At 52.8% G+C, this 21,415-nt stretch overlaps 1 pseudogene; it reads right to left on the minus strand.

The window, feature by feature from the left end:
* Window positions 1-1,047: 1,047 nt before the first annotated feature.
* Window positions 1,048-7,474, minus strand: LOC118154748 (endothelin-converting enzyme-like 1 pseudogene; annotated as a pseudogene).
* Window positions 7,475-21,415: the final 13,941 nt, after the last annotated feature.

Consider the following 21,415-nt stretch of genomic DNA (forward strand, 5'->3'; position numbering starts at 1 on the left):
AGGGCTTATCAGTCACATTATTGACCACAAAATCAAGAATCACAAAATTATTTTCAAACTTCTATTAAAAAATGTGCTCTTTCCTTAGCATGAGTTTTCATGGAAAGATAATTACCTTCTCATTTTTTCATTGAAATGACATTTTTACCTGAAGGACACACAGAAAGTATTTTATATTTTCAATCTTCTCATGGCATGCCTAAATAGAGAGCTTTTCAGTTCAAAGTCAGCAAACTGGACGGTAAGAAGGAGGGAGGGGGAGTTAGGAAGAAAGAGGGGGAACTCAGGACAGGTGGGTTCAGTGCTTCGTCATTCTGTGACTCATTCTAGGTGGCTAGAAAGCTTCCACGGTTGCACCAATCCCCTTACCAAGTATCTTAAAGTTTCTATATGTGGTTTTTTTTCTTATACAGAGTCTCGTTCCATTGCCCTGGCTGGAGTGCAGTGGGAAATCCGGTGCCTCAGACTCCTGAGTAGCCGGGATCACAGGCACATGCCACCACGCCGGGTTAGTTTTTGTATTTTTAGTAGAGACGAGGATTCACCATATTGGCCAGGCTGGAAGTTTAAGTTTCTATTCTGCGGCAATCTAAGCTTTATAATATCAACCCCACTGCCTTCTGCAACACCCTGTTTATGCGCCAGATTAGACGGGGGTCAGCCGATGACTGAGTGGTGAGGATGAGCCTACTGCTGCACCAGGATATGCTGATTCATATCCTAAAAAAGCTTTTTTTTTTGAAATGGAGTTTTTGCTTTTGTTGCCCAAGCTGGAGTGTAATGGTGTAATCTCGGCTCACCGCAACCTCCGCCTCCTGGGTTCGAGCTACTCTCCTGCCTCACCCTCCTGAGTAGCTAGGATTACAGGCACGCACCACCATGCCTGGCTAATTTTATGTATTTTTAGTAGAGAAAAGGTTTCTCCATGTTGGTCAGACTGGTCTTGAACTCCTGACCTCAAGTGATCTGTCTCCTAGGCCTCCCAAAGTGCTGGGAGGAACCACCATGCCTGGCCTGAAAAAACTGAGTAGCTCTTTCACCGTTTCCTATGACATTGTTTTTATTTAAGAAGGCACTTCCTGTTGGCAATAGATATTCTCTGCTATATCTTCTCTTCAGTGGCAGAAAGTGGGTGTGTGTATTTCCCTATTGGAACAGCACCTGGCAAATACCTTCCGCTGAGCCACGTTGGGAACATCTGTGCTTTCAGCCCACTGCAAAGCAAACCTCCCACACTGGGTAATTTGCTCGAACACGAGTTTCTTCCAATCTTCGGCAGTGTTTTCTCTACATCTTCCAACGTGTTTGCTGACAAAGAAAAGCCTTTCGGTTTGTCGGCAGATCATTTACTGCTCATTGTTTCTGCCATGTTTCCTGCAGCAGAAAGAATAAGTGTCTGCTTGGTGGTAGGTGTTTTTTGCCTCATGCTATCATGCAGAAACTTTAAAAGAGTTTTCCAATATTTGTCATCGCGTATGGAAATATCAAGAGGTCCTGGGTTGAACTGCACTTAAACATTGTTGGGAAAAAATTGCGCTCTTTCTTCAGTCTGAAAGCTTAGTTTGGCCAGGTAATCCCAGCACTTTGGGAGGCCAAGACTGGTAGATCATCTGAGGTCAGGAGTTCAACACCAGCCTGGCCAACATGGTGAAACCTTGTCTCTACTAAAAATACAGAAGTTAGCCAGGCATGGTGGTGCATCCCTTTAGTCCTAGCTACTTGGGAGGCTGAAGAGGGAGCATCACTTGAACCCAGGAGGTGGAGGTTACAGTCAGCCGAGATCCTGCCGCTGCACTCCAGCCTGGGTGACAGAGTGATACTCCATCTCAAAAAAAAAAAGCTTAGTTTTAGACACCTTGCCAACCATGAGGATTTCACACTGCTCCTAAGTAATTTTTTAGTAATACCTCCAGGAACAAGGTACCAGGGGCAAACTTCAGCAGTAATCACAGAGTGGGGGAAATTCAGAGTTTTGTTTGCTAACTTTTTATATTAGGGGCTAACGTCTGGTAAGGTGTGTACCCCAGGTGACGTGTGCTCTGCTGGGAATAATAAGGAATTCTCAGCTTTCCCATCTGCTGTGGTTCACCTGCTCTGGATTTTTGGTGTTAGTTGAAGATTCTTTACAGGAATCGTGTGTGAGCTTCTTGGCCCTTTTGGAGGATGAGATCGGTTAAAACTAGATCATATAATCCGTGGATCCACTAAACTCTAATACTCTGCAATTCGTTGGAAGCGTGCAATCCAGAGGGTGCACTGTGTCAACCCCTGGCCTGAGGCACCCACTTCCCTTCCTCCCGGGACACCAGGGAACCACGTGGGGTTGGCACCTGCATGAAGGGTGAAGGCGCCAGCTGGATATTAAACGCGAGCTCTTGGGGTGCCCACGGCCCAGGGCTGTGCTGAGGCATGTGGTGAGACCAGAAAACTATAGGCACTCAGGAGGGCCTGACATCCCTTAACCAAACCCCAAGGTCCAGGTTAGTCTTGAGGTGCTTGTGGCCTGGGCAGGCCATTCAGGCTGAGCAACTCCTTGTGAGCAGGGGCATCTCACTCCCTGCGAAATTCAGACCCCAGATGGCACCACAAGTTCAGTCCCCACCAGATCCCAGGCCCCCTCCCCATGGAGCCCGTTAGGCCCTGCACGGTTCTGGTGACTGGCCCAGGAAGCCTCATGATCGGGGAAGAGAAGCATGCTCCCTGCAGCCTCTTGGGAGGATTCAAGGGGGATCCCAGCTGTGCCCTTCTGGCCTGGGTGCTGACACGGCATCTGATGATGCCCTGGTCCCACTGGTTCCAGGAATAGGCCTCCTCACCGGGTTAGCATCTGCATAACTGGCCTTTGTGCCCCTCCCAAGGGGTCTGCAGATGTCTACAACATGTGGGACTTACTACATGGGATTTGCAATTGCACCCTCTGACTGAAGACGGTCCCAGGGCCTGCGGACCCCACCCAACCAGAGCTCCCCCTTTGCTACCAGGTCACACCCCAGACCCCAATACCAAGAAGTAGCTGAATTTCTTCTTGATAGAAGCTTGCCACCCAGATGTCACCGAGCATGCATTGACCAGGGTATGTTATGTCTTGACCACTCAAGTCAGGTCAAAGAGCCTGGACTGCAGGAGATTCTGTGTTGTCAGTACAGGCAGGGTGTGGTCAGTGGGAGCCCCACCCACATTCAGACCCAAGGGGTGTAGAGACACACCCCGTACCCATCTGCTTCTTGCTGGGTAGACAGAAGGCAATGAGCACCTTGGGAGGAGTGCCTCTGTAGGAAGGAGGGGTGAGCTGCGGGGCACCATCCCCTCCACCACTACCCTCACACCCTAGCCTCCTCGTCCTGGAAGGCCATCCCGGTGGCCCAGCCGCAGCCATCTCCTGACAATGCATCATCTGTGCCACCTCTGGGCTGGGCCACCACCCTCCCGGCTACTACCTCCTGACCCTCTTCTGACCCCCAGCTCTGGGCCAGGCCCCCACGTGAACTTGCCCACCTCCTGCCGAATCTTCTTGACTGAGCTCTGGATGCTGAAGTGGATGCTATTCTTGCAGTAGGTTTTCCCGTGGACCTCAAAGTGTGGGGGATACGGGCAGCACTCAGCCTCAGACCAGGCCAGGGCTACCTGCAGACAGCGCCACAACCGGGCCATGTAGGCCACCTGCCCTCCCAGGTGTCATTAATAGAGGGACTGTAATCAGGCTGGGCAGGCAGGGACACAGGCCCACCTCATACTCTGTGTCCACAGACCCAGTTTGAGCAGGAAACCCAGGGAGCCGACCATCACCATCGTGTAGTGGAGCTGTGGGCAGGAGGCAGGTGAGGGTGGCATGGGGCCTCAGCGCCCCCTGCCAACCCCCCACCCACCAAGAAGGGGAGCACTAGGCCAGCCTGGGAGTGGGCTTTACGGTGGGGAAGGCAGGCCTGGTCAACTCCACAAAGAGTCTTTATCCCTTTTATTCTCTTTTGCTGGCACACAGTAGGTGCTCAGTCAATGTGCATGAGGCCAACAGATGGCTCTGGGGGCCCCTCACCATGGCCCCAGCAGCTGTTCTGGTCTCCGTGCAGTCCAGCTCCTCCAGGCGCCAACCCCTGATGTACTTGATGTCTTCCACCAGCTGTTGCACCTAAGGGTCACGGGTCAGGGGTCAGGGGTCAACTCAGCTGCCTTTCACTTTGGTCCATCACTCCTGCCATGAAGGAGTCTTTTAGCACCACTTCCTAAGTCCAGAGCTCAGTGCTGAGTGGGAAGAGGACACCTTAAAGGTAGGGATCCAGGCCCTTGCCCTCCAACAGTATGCTCACAGGCCAGAAGAGGGAACAGCTGCAGCAACGACCATGGGCATCCCTAAGGCGGTGCCCCCTGAGCATGGCTGAGAAGGTGGGTGGGGCCTGGCGGGGAGGACCACCCCCACCAGAGTATGGGGCCTGGCGGGGAGGACCACCCCCACCAGAGTATGGGGCCTGGCGGGGAGGACCACCCCCACCAGAGTATGGGGCCTGGCGGGGAGGACCACCCCCACCAGAGTATGGGGCCTGGCGGGGAGGACCACCTCCTGTCTGCTAACAGACCAGGAGGAGGAGGCCTGCGGAGGGGCAGCCTGGAGCCTCAGAATGGGCTGCCTTAGCAGGATCTGGTGCCCCTGTCTGCAGGGGGATGTGGGTCCCATGCTGGGACCATGGCCTTGGGAGGGCTCCGCCCTCAGTTCAGCACCATCCTCCCCACCCTAAACCAGAGCAGCCCACCTTGGCAGCTGAGAAGTGTTCATGTACAAAGAGGGCGCCAGCACCATGCCAAAGTGGTGATTGGCCTGGCCCAGGTAGACCTGGGCCAGCTCCTGCAGCTTGTCACTGCCCTCCATCTCCCATGCCAGCTGGCGCAGTGCCTCGTGGAATGGCAAGAGCAGGTGCTCACTCAGGACCCCCACCACGAGCCACACAAGGTAGTTGTGCAGGACCCTGGGGGCCAGGTGAAGCTGGTGGGGTGTTCAGACATGTGGACCACCAGGGATACCACCCGAATCTGTGCTCCCCAGCCTGCGGCTGGATCTGGCACCCAGACAGTCCCTCAAAGAAGGGGCAGGAGGTCATGCCAGGTATGTGGAGGCTGAAATTGGAGTGTGCTGAGCTCAGTGACACAGCAGGACACTCTTGCTCCTGACGCCAGCCCTGATGCTGATGGTTCAGGGCCTGCATCATTTCCTGACTTGCCATAGGGAGACAGCATCTGTGCCTGAGGGTGGCTGACTCAGAGCTGGCCTGCGAAGGCCTCCACTCCTCCCCATGGTGGGCAGACACCAGGAGGCTCTCCCAGGGGTAGCCCAGGGACAGCAGAGCACTTTCTCTTTCCAGCCATCCCCAGACTGAGAAGACTGCAGCTCAGGAAGCTCCCAGCCCTGCCCAGGGCCTGGAAAAGCAGAGGGGAGAGCCAGGATCAGATCCTCAGGCTCTGGGGCCTACTGGAGTGCTGCTTCCTCTAATGTGACTACTGGACAGAAGTGGGGGTGGAAATTCATGGCACACCCAGTAGGCAAGTCCGGGCGGCAGGGGAGGGGCTTGGGGAGGTGATCTTCTGCAGCTGCCCCAGCATCACATTTTTGTACATGGAGCTGACATCTCCCTGGAAATCGTCATACTCTGACACAGTGATCTGAGTGGGGGTAGAGATCAGGGCTGAGCCAGCCCTGCCCTATGCTCCCCTGTTGTCAGCCACCCCCACTCCAGCCACAGGGTCTCCTGGGCCTTCTGCTCCACAGTGTCAGCATTCAGGAGGCTGAGCACTCGCTCCATGAACACCCTGTATGCTGCCAGGATCTGTACCAGGGGAGGGGGCTCATCCAGGGACAGCAACAGGCCTAGCCTGGGTCTACCCCTCCTGGGGCCCCAGGCCTTCCCTCCCTCCCTATCCCATGCTCCTGCACCTTCTCACTCTCCTTATGCTGAGCTAGGTACAAGGTCCTCTCTGGCAGGGTGAGCCCATCCTGGTCAATCTGGGGAGGGAGACAGGGGCCAGAGGTCAGAGGTCCACATGCCAGATTCCCCACACATATGGAATTCCCACCCCAATGCACAGAGAGTATCCATGGGTACAGCCCCAGAAGCACGCAGACACCAGCCCCTCTTTCCACTCAAAGGGGATGGCCAAAGCCCCCATCCCTGACTGTTCCAGCCTGGGGACGCCCAATCTTACCCCTGTACGCCTGCACTTTCCCTACCTGTCAGGGGCGCTCCGAAGTGCCACACTGACAGGTGGGGTCCCTGGTTTGGGGCCAGCCCCACCCCTCAGGGAGATGGCAGCCCAGCCTGCCGGCTCACCCCTCCCTCCCTGTCCTTACTGCCAGAGGGCTGGGAAATTTCGGCTCCTGTGGCTCCAATAAACACTGCAATTAACCCAGGGAAATTACTTGCGCTCTCCTCCCCTCCCCTGCTCTCTTCTCCCTTCCTCTCCTCTCGCACACCCTGGGACCCCTGGGCAAGGCCACTGGGCAAGCGGCTGCTGGCAGGGCGCTGGGGAGCTGGGGGAAGGTGGGGCGGCGCACTCACGCGGATGATGTAGCGCGAGGAGGTCCTCTGTTCCAGGCTGACCATGAGCGAGAAGAGCACCGTGGCGCTGTACACGCCCTGCACCTTGTACAGCAGCCGGTTGAGGTCCCACCGCGCCGCGACCCCCGGGCGCTCCGCCGCACCGCCCAGGTCCCAGCCCCACAGTCCTCGATGACCTCCAGCACTAGCCGAGGACTCAGTCGCTCGATCTCGCACGTGTTGAGGTACGAGCAGAAGAAGGTGCTCACCTTGCTTGTGCGCCTGGACAAGCGCCGCAGGCGCTCCTCGTTCTGCTCGTCGTTGGTCGCGATGGTGCCATAGATGAGCTTGTCATCGGGGATGGTGTGGTGCTGCAGCCAGCCGCCGCAAGGCGAACGAGTAAAAGTCCTGGCATGGGTCGATGCTGGCGTCCAGGTTGGCCGCCAGGAAGCAGACGGCAAGCAAAGGTCTTGCGCTCAGGGCAGCCGTCGGGACAGGTGCCGCCGCCCGCGGCGACCGGGCCCAGGTACCCGAGCGCCAGCATAGCCTCCAGGATGGAGCAGAGGCGGGCGGCAAACACCATCTCTGACAGCAGGCTCACCTTGCGCTCTTTCCAACGCTGCAGCCGGACCAGGCCCGGTGGCGGTGAACCCCGAGGGAAGCCTAGGCGGGGGAAGCGAAAGGTTTCTTGCGCGACCCCCGCGTGGCAGCGGCTCAGGTACTTGACTTCCTGGGACACGTATTAATGCGCCGTAGGCGAGTACCTGGGCTCCCTGGCGCCGAAGCCACCGCGGTGCAGCCCTGGGCCACCTGGGCTATGAGATGGGCACCGCCAGCCTCCTCGTGGGGAAGAGCAGAATCAGGCTCAGGAGGCGCCGCATCCTGACGGGGGTCCCGGGCACCGTGAGGACAGACACAGGCCTAGGTGCAGAGGCCCCAACCGCGGGCCTCATTCACTGCGGAAACCAGGGACGAGGAGGGCTCGGCGGGGCCACCACCCCCTCAAGCGCAGTGGAGTCTTCTCTCCTGTCCCCTCCCTGCACACACGTTGGACGCTGGGTTGGGAGGGCTTTTATGGGAAGCGGGAGGCATCGGGCACGGGGCCTGGCACGTAGTGGGCCTTCAATGGAAGGCCGTCCCTCTTCCCTTCGCCTTTCTTGTCCACGACCTGCCCCAGCCAAGGCCAGGTGGGGTGGGGGGAAAGGAGCGGAGGCTGGAGTGAGTTTATGTGGTCAGGGGGTGCGTCTATGCGGCACTTTTAGCTCTCCACGCTGGACCCAGACAGACGCTACGCAAAGCGGCCAAGAAACCAAACTGCCCTCACGGAAGTCCGCGGGATCCACCACTCCAATCCCCCTTGCTGGCTCCTTCTTCTCCGTGGCCCTAAGGCCCACCCGCCCCTTCCTCACAGGCGGTGCTAACGCCCCAGGGTCGCGGATACACAGCCCACTCCCTGCACCGACCTGATGGGGAACCTGAGACCTGTCTATCACTATCCCCATTCCGCTCCACTCCTGGCTTCAACAGGTTCTCCCTAGAACCCACACTTGGGCGAAGTTTCACCCATGTCGGGGCGCGAGCTGGCCGGGCGAGCCCAGAGCCTTGGAGCCGCGACGCGCAGTCGGTGGAGCCCGAGAGCTGAGCCCGGTAGTCGCAGCCGCAGCCGCGAGGACGCAAAGCAGGGAGGCTCCACGTAGCGGCCGCGAAGGTGACGGAGGTGGCCGCAGTGGTGGCCGCGGCCGCAGGGACTCGGGCGGCACTTATCCGGCAGGTGCGCGCCAGAGCCTGGCAGAGGCTGAGCGGGTCCGGCCAGAGCCGCTGCCTGAGCAGGAGCCGAGCGGCGCGAGCGGCCGGTGTCTCCCAGCGCCCGCCGCTTTCTCTGCTCCCGCCCGCCCGCCAGAGGGAAGGCACGCGACGGCGGCTCCGTCCTCCTCCGCCCGCCCCGCGCTCCGCTCCTTCCTCCTGCGACCCTCGGGATACCTAGCAGCGTGGCGGCAGCGGGGACCTGGGTCGCGGACCGCGGAGACAGACTTCCAGGGGTCTTGCGCTGGCTGCGGTCGGGGACTCCGGGTCCAGCTGCGTCCCGAGACGAGTGAGGGCAGCGGGTACTCCCATAGGAGTCCCCTTAGATCCCAGGTGCCCACACTGAGCTGCCCACCAGCCTGCTAGAAAGGGGCTGGAGCTACGCAGCTGGGGACCGTCATGGCCCAGCCCACAGCCCTGGAGCACCGCCCAAGGAGGACTCCTCTTAAGGGAAGAGAGGGCTCTGATGGAGTGCCTGGGCTGCCCGCACAGCGCCTGCACAGAGCGCAGCTTCACCAGGGAGCCTCCGTGACCTCTTGGGAACCCCTGTCCAGGATCAGCTCTCCCCGGGTCGTCTGGGTTTCTGGTTGGCCTCATCCCCTCCCTCAGCCCCTGATCCAGGGAGAGCAAAGGAGAGCCAGAAGCAGGCCTGGGGCTGCCAGTGGGAGCCCCCATGGTACCAATGGGCGGTTGTGCCAGTGCACGGCAATCACTACCTATAGGAGGTGACTTGGGTTGAGTCACTGACCACACAGCCCTGGTCACCCTGCACAGACTGCCAATAAAGAAGGGTTCGGTCAGACGCGCTGGCTCATGCCTGTGATCCCAGCACTTTGGGAGGCAGAGGTGGGCAGATCTACCTGAGGTCGGGAGTTCAAGACCAGCCTGACCAATATGGAAAAACCCTGTCTCTACTTTTATTTTTTATTTAATTAAATTAATTAATTTATTTTGAGACAGATTCTCACTGTCGCCCCGGCTGGAGTGCAGTGGCTCAATCTCAGCTCACTGCAATCTCCATCTCCTGTTTTAAAGCAATTCTCTTGCCTCAGCCTCCCAAGTAGCTGGGATTACAGGCATGCGCCACCACAACTGGCTAATTTTTGTATTTTTAGTAGAGATGGAGTTTCACCATGTTGGCCAGGCCAGTCTCGAACACCTGACCTCAGGTGATCCATGCGCCTCAGCTTCTCAAAGTGCTGGGATTACAGGCATGAGCCACCACACCCGGCCTAGAAACTCCATTTCTACTAAAAATACAAAATTAGCTTGTAATCCCAGCTACTTGGGAGGCTGCTTGAACCTGGGAGGCAGAGGTTGTGGTGAACCGAGATTGCGCTATTGCACTCCAGCCTGGGCAACACAACCAAAACTCTGTCAGAAAAAAAAAAAATTCAAGGTCCAACTCCTTGGCTCTGCTGCAGTTCCCCAAAAGGGGAGCTGAAGCTCGAGTGGGTGATGCCAGTGGTCCACCTCCAGTTCCTTCACTGGGGGGTGTTCCCTTACCCCTGTGATATGGTTTGGCTCTGTGTCCCACCCAAATCTCACCTTGAATTGTAATCCCCATAATCCCCACAGGTCAAGGGCGAGACCAGGTGGAGGTAATTGAATCATGGGGCTAATTCCGCCCATGCTTGTGATAATGAGTAAGTCTCAGCAGATCTGATGGTATCATAAGCATCTGGCATTTCCCAGGCTTGCACTCATTCTCTCTCCTGCCCTGTGAAAATGTGCTTTCTGCCATGATTGTCAGTTTCCTGAGGCCTCCCCAGCTATGATGAACTGTGAGTCAATTAAACCTCTTTTCTTTATAAAGGAGGTTTCTTACCCAGTCTCAGGTGTTTCTTCAGAGGAGGGTGAGAATGGACTAATACACCCTGATTGCCCAGGTGACCTCATGACTCACACATGAGAGAGTGACAGACCACAGCACTGCCCAGCTAAACCCAGTGAAGCCCTGAGTGAGGCAGCTGGATATCTGATATGGGGGGTAGCGGTGGGGTTTCGGAGGGGGCAGAGTAGCCATGGCTGCATTGGAGCGAGAAGACCTTAGGGGGTGTGAAGCACAGGCATAAGGGCTTCAGAATCTGACTCTCTGCCTCCTCCCTAAGGACAGACCCCAGTCACCCTGCGTATGAACCTTGTCAGAATCAAAATGGAGTTCCTTTTGTTAAAAACCCTGAGAAGTAGAGCCAGGAAGGGCCATGAAGGGAGGCACAAAATCTGATCAGAAGAACTATCTCAGAAGACTGCCTACAACCACCTTACACAATGGCCTTTGAAGCCTTTCACCAAAAAATACTTCTGCAAGGATGTCTGCCAGCAACTGCCTGTCCAGCCTCAGGCTGCTGCCTTGATCTTGTAGCCAAGGACAAATATCTCAAAACAATCCTGTGATCCTCCTCCTCTTTCCTTTAAAAACCATTGTCTTCCTTCACCTTCCTAAATTCACACATAGTTTCCTACAGCCTGCTTATTCCCATTGCGATACCATTTCCAAAGAAAGTTCATTTTATTTTAGAGTCTTCCTGTATCCGTTATGCAGTGTCACATAGTGGTGCCAGAAGTGGGACCGAAGTGAACTCATCCTGGATGAATCAGCATCCCCTGGAATCTGACGAAGCATTGACTGAGTCCTTTACACACGGCCTCTCCAGGAATTGCTTTTCTGTTCTGGTGAATCTCCTCGAATACTCACACTCTCTTCCTTTGGTCAGTTTCTTTTTATTTGATCCTGGATCGTGGATCAGATTTGGTTATAAGGCTCCCTTAAACAAAGGACCTTGCATCCTTCTTGGCAGGATAAAGTTTGGGGTTTTGTTTTTGGTCATGGCGTGTGTGTGTGTGTGTGTGTGTGTGTGTGTGATGTGTGGTGTGTGTGTGTGTGTGGTGTGTGGTGTGTGGTGTGTGTGTGGTGTATGTGTAGTGTGTGTGTGTGTGGTGTGTGTGTGTGGTGTGTGTGGTGTGTGTGTGTGGTGTGTGGTGTGTGTGTGGTGTGTGTGGTGTGTGTGTGTGGTGTGTGTGGTGTGTGTGTGATGTGTGTGTGTGGTGTGTGGTGTGTGTGTGTGGTGTGTGGTGTGTGTGTGTGATGTGTGTGTGGTGTGTGTGTGTGTGGTGTGTGGTGTGTGTGTGTGGTGTGTGTGGTGTGTGTGTGGTGTGTGGTGTGTGTGTGTGGTGTGTGTATGTGTGGTGTATGTGTGTGTGGTGTGTGTGTGTGTGTGGTGTGGTGTGTGTGTGTGTGTGTATTTGAGACAAAGTCTTGCTTTGTTGCCCAGGCTGGAGTGCTTGGCAGGATCATGGCTCACTGCAACCTCCTCCTCCCAGTTCAAGCGATTCTTGTGCCCCAGTCTCCCTAGTATCTGAGACTAAAGGTGCGCACCACCATGTCCGGCTAATTTTTGTGTTTTTAGTAGAGATGGGATTGCACTATGCTGACCAGGCTGGTCTTGACCTCTTGATCTCAAATGATCTGCCCGCCTCAACCTCCCAAAGTGGTGAGCCACTGTGCCCAGCCAGTTCTGTTTTTTGCTTTGCTTCTTTGCTTTTGGCAAGCACTTTCTGGTATAAACAGAAGAGCCCTTCTGGTTTCTAGGGAATTTATCTTCTGTCCATGAGGCAAGCCTTTTCTGGTGAACTCACTTCTGGTTCTGCACACCTGGCGAATAATTTGTTTGATGTGCACGCCCTGGTTGAATTTTCTGAGCAGTCTGAATTTGGTTTGGTTTCCCACGTCTATAAATAACTTGGCTCATTTTTTTTTTTTTGCTTGTTTGTGAATATCTTCTGATCATCTGATAGTAATACCATAGGAAAGGTTTTAAAAAAAATACATAAATGGTGAGTGCAGGCCTGGCACAGTGCTTCCCGTCTATAATCCTGGCACTTTGGGAGGCCAAGGTGGGAGGATGGCTTGAGCTCAGGAATTCAAGACCAGCCTGGGCAACATTACAAAACCTTGTCTCTACAAAAAAATACAACTAGCCAGATGTGTCGGTGCATACCTGTAGGCCCAGCTATTAGGGAGGCCGAGGTAGGGGGTGTTGCTTGAGCTCAGGAGGCTGAGGCATGAGAATTGCTTGAACCTGGGAGGTGGAGGTTACATTGAGCTGTGATCACACCACTGCACTCCAGCCTGCTTGACAGAAGGAGCCCTGTCTCAAAAACAACAACAGAACGATAAAAAAAAGATGGGTGTGAGATGGCCAATTAAAAGAAACTAGGGTATCACCACCATCTAAACACTTGGGCAAACAGGGTTTATAGGATTTTCTTTGCTCTTAAGAGATTAATAAGAAAGTGAATGACATTCTCAAACATTAACAGCCAGCCACATGGCCTTTCCGCGTGCACATTTAAAAATCGATGGACATGATGGGAATCATTTGAACTCCCAAGTTTGTTTTCTCCTTATATTGAACTTAAAAACTGCCAACTGCAGAGTTAAATGGAGAGCCTTCTAAATTCCCTGCTTCTCTCTCCCTTTTTTTCTGCCTACTTGGAATCTGCTGACATTGCTGCTGGTATTAGGATAAACTCACATTATCCTATTCCAGCCAAGAGAAAAAGCAATAAGGAAGGGGGTCTTAAAAGGTTTTCAAATTAATGGCTCTACAAATCACAACAGCTCCATGGCAACCCAGAACCCCAGAACCCAGACACATTTTGGAAATGTAAATTCAGGTTTGCCTGTCTAACAGTTGCTTGGGGTGATGGAATGAACAGCCCATGGAAGGACTGATACTAGAAAAGAACAGAACGAGAGAAATGTTTATAAAAATTGGGCTGTCAGATCAAAGAGGTCAAAATTGTGAGCTCAGAGCAATAATAAAAAGGATCTCTGTCCAGCAAAAAAATTGCTTTCTGTGTCCAGGCTTGGTGGCTCATGCCTGTAATCTCATTTTGGAAGGTTGAGGTGGGCGAATCACCTAAGGTCAGGCGTTCAAGACCAGCCTGACCAACATGGAGAAACCCCGTCTCTCCTAAAAATATAAAATCAGCCAGGCATGGTGGCATATGCCTGTAATCTCAGCTTCTCAGGAGGCTGAGGCAGGAGAATCGCTTGAACCTGAGAGGTAGAGAATGCAGTGAGCTGAGATCACGCCGTTGAACTCCAGCCTGGGCAATAAGAAACTCCTAATACACACACACAGACACACACACACACACACACAGACACACACACATAGAGTTAAATGTAAATGGCACGAATGTCTGTAAATAAGCTTTTCATAGAATTTGAATTTTTTTTTTTTTTTTTGAGACAGAATTTCTTCTGTTACCGAGGTGGAATGCAGTGGTGCAATCCCAGCTCACTGCAACTTCCGTCTTCCAGGTTCAAGTGATTCTCATACCTCAGCCTCCTGAGTAGCTGGGATTACAGGTGCATGCCACCATACCCAGCTACTTTTTGTATTATTAGTAGAGATAGCATTTCACCATTGACCAGGCTGCTCTCGAACTCCTGGTCTCAAGCAATCTCCTGCCTCAGCTTCCCAAAGTGCTGGCATTACAGGCATGAGCCACTGTGCCCTGCCAGATTTTGAAATCTTAAAGTCATGTTATGCTACCTTAATGGACAGATATTCATTAAATATATTGGCCATTTCCAAATAAGATAAAACACAACATCGTAAATTGCCGAACACAAATATAAATTTGTTTTTGGCTTCTTAAATTTTATGCAACTACCAAATATACTGGGGTTCTAGTAATACACATAAAAATTACGTGATGGGGAAACATGTTTCTAAAATTATTCCCATCTGTAAAATACCAATATGTGACAGCCATTTAAACATTTTTTGCTTCCTAGATTTTCACTAGAAATTAAGGTTGCTAAAAGTTAAAAATTCTAATTAATCTATACAATTCTGTAGACAAAGTATACCAAAAAATAGTATTTTTGATAAGAACTATTTAAAATGTATAAAAATATGTTTTGATAAGAACTATTTAAAATGTATAAAAACTATATAAAATGTATTAAAAATGTAAAAATATATAAAAAGAACTATTTAAAATGTATAAAAATGTATAAAAAATATGTTTTTGCTTTATTTGAGTTTTCCATATATTTAAAAATTATTTTAACTTTTTTTAAATTAAAAAAATAGAAATAGGATCTTGCTATGCTGTCCAGCCTGGTCTTGAATTTCTAGGCTCAAGCTGTTGCCTCCCAAAGTGCTGAGATTGCAGGTGTGAGCCACTGCACCTGGCCAAAATGTGTTCTTTATGGAAAGAAATACTTTTGTCTAATTTGGAGATTATTTAAATGCTGTCTCAAAATATGGATTCATGAAAGAATTAAAAACAAGATAGAAAGGAACCCATAAGTAGGAGAGGGACGTGAAGAAAGATATGAAGATATATTTTTGATAAGGATGGTTAAAAGAAAAAAGAATAATTTGGAATGAAAAAGGATCTTGTAAGTTTTTTGTCCTAAAGTAAAATGACTTGTTACCTAAGAAAGGGGACATTTAGGTTGAGGCAAGGTCTAAGCATATCATGAAAGTGCTAAGTCATGAAAGGAGTGTGCAGTGAAGCTGGGAGAGTGCCACGCCCTCCAGCCTGGCAACAGAGAGAGACCATCTCAAAAAAAAAAGAAGGAAGGAGGGAAGGGAAGGGAAGGGAAGGGGAGGGGAGGGGAGGAGAGGGGAGGGGAGGGAAGGGGAGGGGAGAGGGAGGAAAGGGGAGGGTAGAGGAAGGGAGGAGGAGGGAAGGGAAGGGAAGGGGAAGGGGAAGAAGGAGGGGGAGGGAAGGGGAGGGGGAGGGGGAGGGGAGGGGAGGGAAGGGGAGGGGAGGGGAGAGGGAGGAAGGGGAGGGGAAGGGAAGGGAAGGGGAGGGGAGGGGAGTGGGAGGGAAGGGAAGGGAAGGAAAAGGGGGAGGGGGAGGGAAGGGAAAGGGGGAGGGAGAGGGGGAGGGAAGGGAAAGGGGGAGGGGGAGGGAAGGGAAAGGGGGAGGGAGAGGGGGAGGGAAGGGAAAGGGGGAGGGGGAGGGAAGGGAAGTGGGAGGGAGGGAGGGAAAGGAAGGGAAGGGGAGGGGAGGGGAGTGGGAGGAAGGGGGAGGGGAAAGGAGGGAAGGGGAGGGGAGGGGAGTGGGAGGAAGGGGGAGGGGAAAGGAGGGAAGGGGGAGGGGAGGGGAGGGGAGGGGAGGGGAGGGGAGGGGAGGGGAGGGGAGGGGAGGGAAGGGAAGGGAAGGGAAGGGAAGGGAAGGGAAGCAGGAGGGAGGGAGGGAGGGAGGGAAAGGAAAGGAAGGGAAGGGAAGGGAAGAAAGGAAGGGAAGGAAAGAGGGTTTATAGTTTTATGACCTTGAAGCATCTAGCAGAGACACATATAATTCATCCTTGCCATTTTTTTTAGGAAGGATGAATTTGTGAAAGAAATTTTTGTGTGTGATCAAGTTGGCTAAAATTAGAAGGAAATTATTCATGAGTCTTTCTAAAGATTGAACTTTCATATTAAAACAACACTGATATTCTGATCTGAAGGCTCTAAGAGAGGTTAAAAAAAACCTACACTAATTTAAAAACTAAAAATTTGGTCCCCTATGTTAGTACAACAAGATTTCCTTGAAATATAGATCTGCTTTTATTTTTATTTATTTATTTATTTATTTTTGAGACAGAGTCTTGCTCTGTCGCCCAGGCTGGAGTGCAGTGGTACAATCTCAGCTCACTGCAACCTCCGCCTCCCAGTTCCATTGATTCTCCTGCCTCAGCCTCTGGGTAGCTGGGTTTACAGGCACATGCCACCACGCACAGCTAGTTTTTGTGTTTTTGGTAGTGATGGTGTTTCACCATGTTGGCCAGGCTGGTCTGGAACTCATGACCTCAGGTGATCTGTCCGCCTTGGCCTCCCAAAGTGCTGGGATTACAGGTGTGAGCCATCATGCCTAGTCTATATCTGCTTTTAGTAAATCCACAAGAGACATTCATTTTTCCTTCTGTATTTAACAGCTATCTCAACTGAAGCTTTCTTTTTTTCTTTTTTTTTTTCTGAGACAGGGTCTCACTCTGTCATCCATGCTAGAGTGGATACCTCCAAAATTCAGACACTATTCATGAGTATTCTTATGACAATATGGTTATTTGAAGTTCAATAAAAATTTGCTCTCTCTTCTTTTTCTTTGTTTTTGAGATGGATTCTCTCTCTCTCTCTCTCTCCCAGGCTGGAGTGCAATGGCACAATCTCGCTCACCGCAACCTCCACCTCCTGGGTTCAAGCTATTCTCCTGCCTCAGCCTCCTGAGTAGCTGGGATTACAGGAATGTGCCACCATACCCAGCTAATTTTTGTATTTTTAGTAGAGACTGGGTTTCACCATGTTGGTCAGGCTGGTCTCGAACTCCTGACCTCATGATCTGCCCACCTCAGTCTTCCAAAGTGCTGGGATTACAGCATGAGCCAGCACACCCAGCCTGCTCTATTTTTATATAGGATGCAATTGGAGACATTGGTTATATTACCAAAGTTTTGATTGCAATAGATTTGTGAATATACATAGAATGCCTGGCTTCCAGGGTTCCCAGCCTTACAGCGAGCAAGTAAAAATTGCCACTTCCTGGCAGGCCTAGGAATCTTAAGACTACAGAAAAAATCTAAAGTCTGTCTTGGTTTGGCTCTCGAGCCTCAAGAGGTTTTATAATCTGAGGTTCCCTTTCTTTTTTTTTAAGACAGAGTCTTGCTCTGTCACCCAGACTGGAGTGCAATGGTACAATCATGGCTCATTGCAGCCTCGACCTCTGGGGCTTCAGCGATCCTCCCACTTGAGCCTCTCTGGTAGCTGGGACTATAGGCACATGCCACCATGCCCTACCAATTTTTCTTGTATTTTTTGTAGAGATGGGGTTTTGACATGTTGCCCAGTCTGGTCTCCAACTCCTGGACTCAAGTGACCAACTCACTACAACCCCTGAAAGTGCTGGGATCACAAGCATGAGCCACCGCGCCCAGCCTGAGATTCCTGTCCAATCAGTGTGGAGATGAAAAGTTATGTATATGAAGAAAAGCCTGTTATTAGACTGTAGTCCTGGCTTTATTTATGAGTCCTTTGATCTACCTGTAGAGAGGATTTGATCCTGAATTCTTCTAGCTTCCTCAAATCCAACTTTCTTCCATGGAATTCTGTTTTTTTTGAAATGGACTTTGCGCTGTTGCCCAGGCTGGAGTGCAGTGGTATGACCTCGGCTCACTGCAACCTTCCGTCTCTCAGGTTCAAGCAATTCTCCTGCCTCAGCCTCCTGAGTAGCTGGGACTAAGGTGTTCTCCACCACGCCTGGCTAATTTTTGTATTTTTAGTAGAGATGGGTTTCACTATGTTGGCCAGGCTGGTCTAGAACTCCTGACCTTAGGTGATTCACCCGCTTCGGCCTCCCAAAGTGCTGGGATTATAGGCATGAACCACTGTTCCCAGCCTTCTGTGGAATTCTTAAAAATGGGACCTGCATTTGGGAGGCTGGGGCAGGCGGATCACCTGAGGTCAGGAGTTTGAGACCAGCATGGCCAACAAGATAAAACCCCATCTCTACTAAAAATACAAAAATTAGCTGGGTATGGTTGTGGGCATCTGTAATCCCAGCTAGTTGGGAGGCTGAGACAGGAGAATCGCTTGAACTCGGGAGGCAGAGGTTGCAGTGAGCCAAGATCGCACCACTGCACTCTAGCCTGGGCAATAAAGAGCGGAACTCCATCTCAAAAAAAAAAAAAAAAAAAAGGGACTCACATTGTTCCTAAAGAGAGTAAACCCCACAGGGCAGGGCCAGAAGACAGCGACATGGACAGGGACTGCAAGACCAAGGTCATGGAGTGTTTGGGGCCACTGGGACATCTGGGAATGGGGCCCCATGGAGGCCAGTGGAATCCCAGAACCGGGAGGAAATCCTCTTCCCCCACACCTGCTGAGTGACCCTGCTCTAGCACTTCTCATCTCTGGGCCTCAGTTTCCTCATCTATAACCTGGGAATAACAGGAACAACCTCTCAGGGCCGTTGTGGAGTTTGTATGAGGTGATGTTGTGAAAACCCCAAGTGGCGGCACATCTGGCACACGGTGGGGCCTCAGCCCCCTGCTCCCTGTGCATACACATAGATGCATACACATATGTACACACATACACACACAGATGCATACACACATGCACATACATGCATATGGACATGCACACACAGAGATGCGCACACATGCACATGTGCGTACACACATGCATATACAGATGCATACACACATGCACACAAACATGCACTCACAGATGCACACGCATACAGACATGCACACATGCATACACACAAGCACATACAGGCATACACACATGCATACACACATGCACACACAGAGATGTGCACACATGCACACACACATACACACATGCATACACACACAGATGCATATACACAAGCACACAAACATGCACTCACAGATGCACACACATACAGATGCATACACACATGCACACACAAACTTGCACGTGTACACACACATACACACAGATGCATACACATGCACATACTAACATGCACGCACAGATGCACACACAGATGCATACACATGCACACACTCAAACATGCACGCACAGATGCACACACACACAGGTGCACACACAGTTGCACATGTACACACACAGATGCATAGATCCATACATGCACATACACATGCATACACAGATGCATACACCCATGCACACCCATGCATATACACAGATGTATACACACACATGCACATACACACTTGCACATATATACATAGATCCATACACACATGCACATACACACATGGATGCATGCATATATACACATACATACATGCACATGTACACACACATACACACAGAGATGCATACACACATGTGTATACACACACGTGCACACACACCAAACACACAGGGCTCACTCCCACAGGGGACCTCGTTGTGCGTCAGTTTGCCCATCTGTAGAGGGAGTGATTATAGCCCCTCCTTCGTGATGCCGCTATCAGCCTCTGTGAGTCAGTCCCAGGAGGATGCCTAGGATGGGCCTGAACTGAACCTGTACAGCCCCACAGGGAGCTGAGTGGAGAAGGTGGACTTGGGTGTGGGGAGCAGAGGGGACAGCATGGAAACCCAGGGGTTCTTAAGGGTCTAGGTGCCTGTCACCCATGAGAAACCTCCAAGGGGTCCCTGAGGGACAGAGGCACTGATCCCCTCCTGCCCGGTAAGGGAGCAGGGCTGAGGGCAGGAACAGGCCAAGCAAAGCCTGCTGGGACCAGGGAGCCTCCAGTGTGACAGCCAAGGATCCTCAGAGCACCAGCCTGCTGACCCTCAGAGCACCAACCTGACTGACCCCAGGTCGCAGTCAGGCCTGGGCGAGGGACTGACCTGGGGACTTCTTGAGGTTTCTCTGACTGTTCGGAGCTCACCAGGAAAAACATCAGGGATTCATTGCCCAGCTCAGAGGGAGAAAACTCCCACCAGGAATAGTCTAAAAAGAGGCTTGCATGAGGCCCAGCACCGAGGGGCCATGCTGTCATGTGGGCCAAGGCAACTGAGGGGGAGGGGCCTTCCCCATCTCACCGCTGCTGTGGCCAGTGACTTGCTCTGCCCTGCCCTCCTGACCCAGGGGCCCAGCTCATCTCCGTGCGGGGTGGGAGGGGCAAAGGAGAGGCCACACACGGTGCCTTTAGCAGTGATGGGAAACCAAGAGCAGGAAAAGCATCCGTGCTCAGCCCTGGGCAACTCAGACAGGAAAGGGCCCAGCCCGAGGCAGCCATGAGGAGGCAGCCGTGCCAGGGAGGCGCTGTGCGGGCCTCAGTGCTGCTTCCGCCCTCCTCGTCCAACCACAGTGGGGGAGAGGCAGAGGCAAAGCGGGGACCTGGAAACAAGGCTTCCAAGGCGGGGACAGTGTCCAGTCCCAGCCCAGCCAGGCTGTCACTGCAGGGGGCCATGTGTGTTTGCCTCTGTCTGTGACCAGCCTCAGGCCCAGAGCTAGGGAGCAGAGTGGAGGAAAGGCTCTGTCCCTGGGAGGTGGCCGGGCAGGTGGAGAGCCAGGTTCAGATGGGTGACCCTGGGCTGTGCAGTTGCTATGACCCTGGCAGAGGGGAGGAGGCGCCCTTGGCAATCAGGAGCAGGATGATGGTAGTGACAACGCCCTGCCGTGGACTGAGCCTCCCAGCCTAGGAAACCTGGCTCTGGCCTCCCCCGCAGGCCTGTGATGTCTGGCTCCAGAGGCCTCCTCTGTGCTTTTCCATGCCTGTGAACTGGGCCCCATTCATTTCCCTGTGGTTTCATGAGAACGTCCAATGCATTCAGGAGGTTGCAGAGTGCACAGGAGGAGAGGGGTCAGCAAGAGGCCCGAGCTGTGACTGGTGGGCCACCCAGTGGCCACAGCACTCTCTGCTGGAGGCTGGCAGCAGGGTGCACGGCCAGCGGTGGGTGGGGGTTCATCAGTCAGGCAGTTGCACTTCCTCCGGACCCCCACCCCACCCAGGCCAGCTCTGCCTGTGGCTCCCTCTCTCCAGGCCTCCACTTTCCCCTCCCAGGCCCCAGCCCCACCCAGCCTGGCCCGGGACAGAGCAGCCTGCAGTTCGGTGCTCCACAGACCCCTGCCTTCCGGGCCCGGCCGTTTCCACCACACTACACTCAATTTCTGGCCACTGGGAACACAGCAGGCCCCACATGAAGGCGGCCGCCACCTGTGCCCCATGGGCTGCCCAGCCATGGAGAAGGGGCCATGCTCGGGCACTCAGCTTCCGAGACAGGCCCAGCAGCTGCCTTCACGGCCTCGGTAGAGCCCAGGGCTCCGGAGCTTACAGAGAGCATGTGCCCAAGTGTGGAAAATTTGGTCTGCAGAAGAAATGAGGCTGAAACTGGCTGGGAGCAATTCTTATCAAAGCCGCGTTAGCAGTTTTCAGCAAGAGCTAATTGAACAAGCTCTGTGAGCGGTCTCATTCCATTAGCAGGAGCCTCCCACAGTGTGACAAGGGCCCTGGTGGCTGAGGGCAGAAGAGGCTGTTTCTGTCCCACATTTGGCTTTGGCCTTTGAAAATGGATGCATTTTCAGCTTTGGGCACCGGCCTTGCCCCTCCACCCCGGCTTCCGCCCATTTCCAAAGCCACTCTCTGAGCG

The sequence above is a fragment of the Callithrix jacchus genome, chromosome 6, assembly GCF_049354715.1.
Source record: "Callithrix jacchus isolate 240 chromosome 6, calJac240_pri, whole genome shotgun sequence".
NCBI classification, from domain to species: Eukaryota; Metazoa; Chordata; class Mammalia; order Primates; family Cebidae; genus Callithrix; species Callithrix jacchus.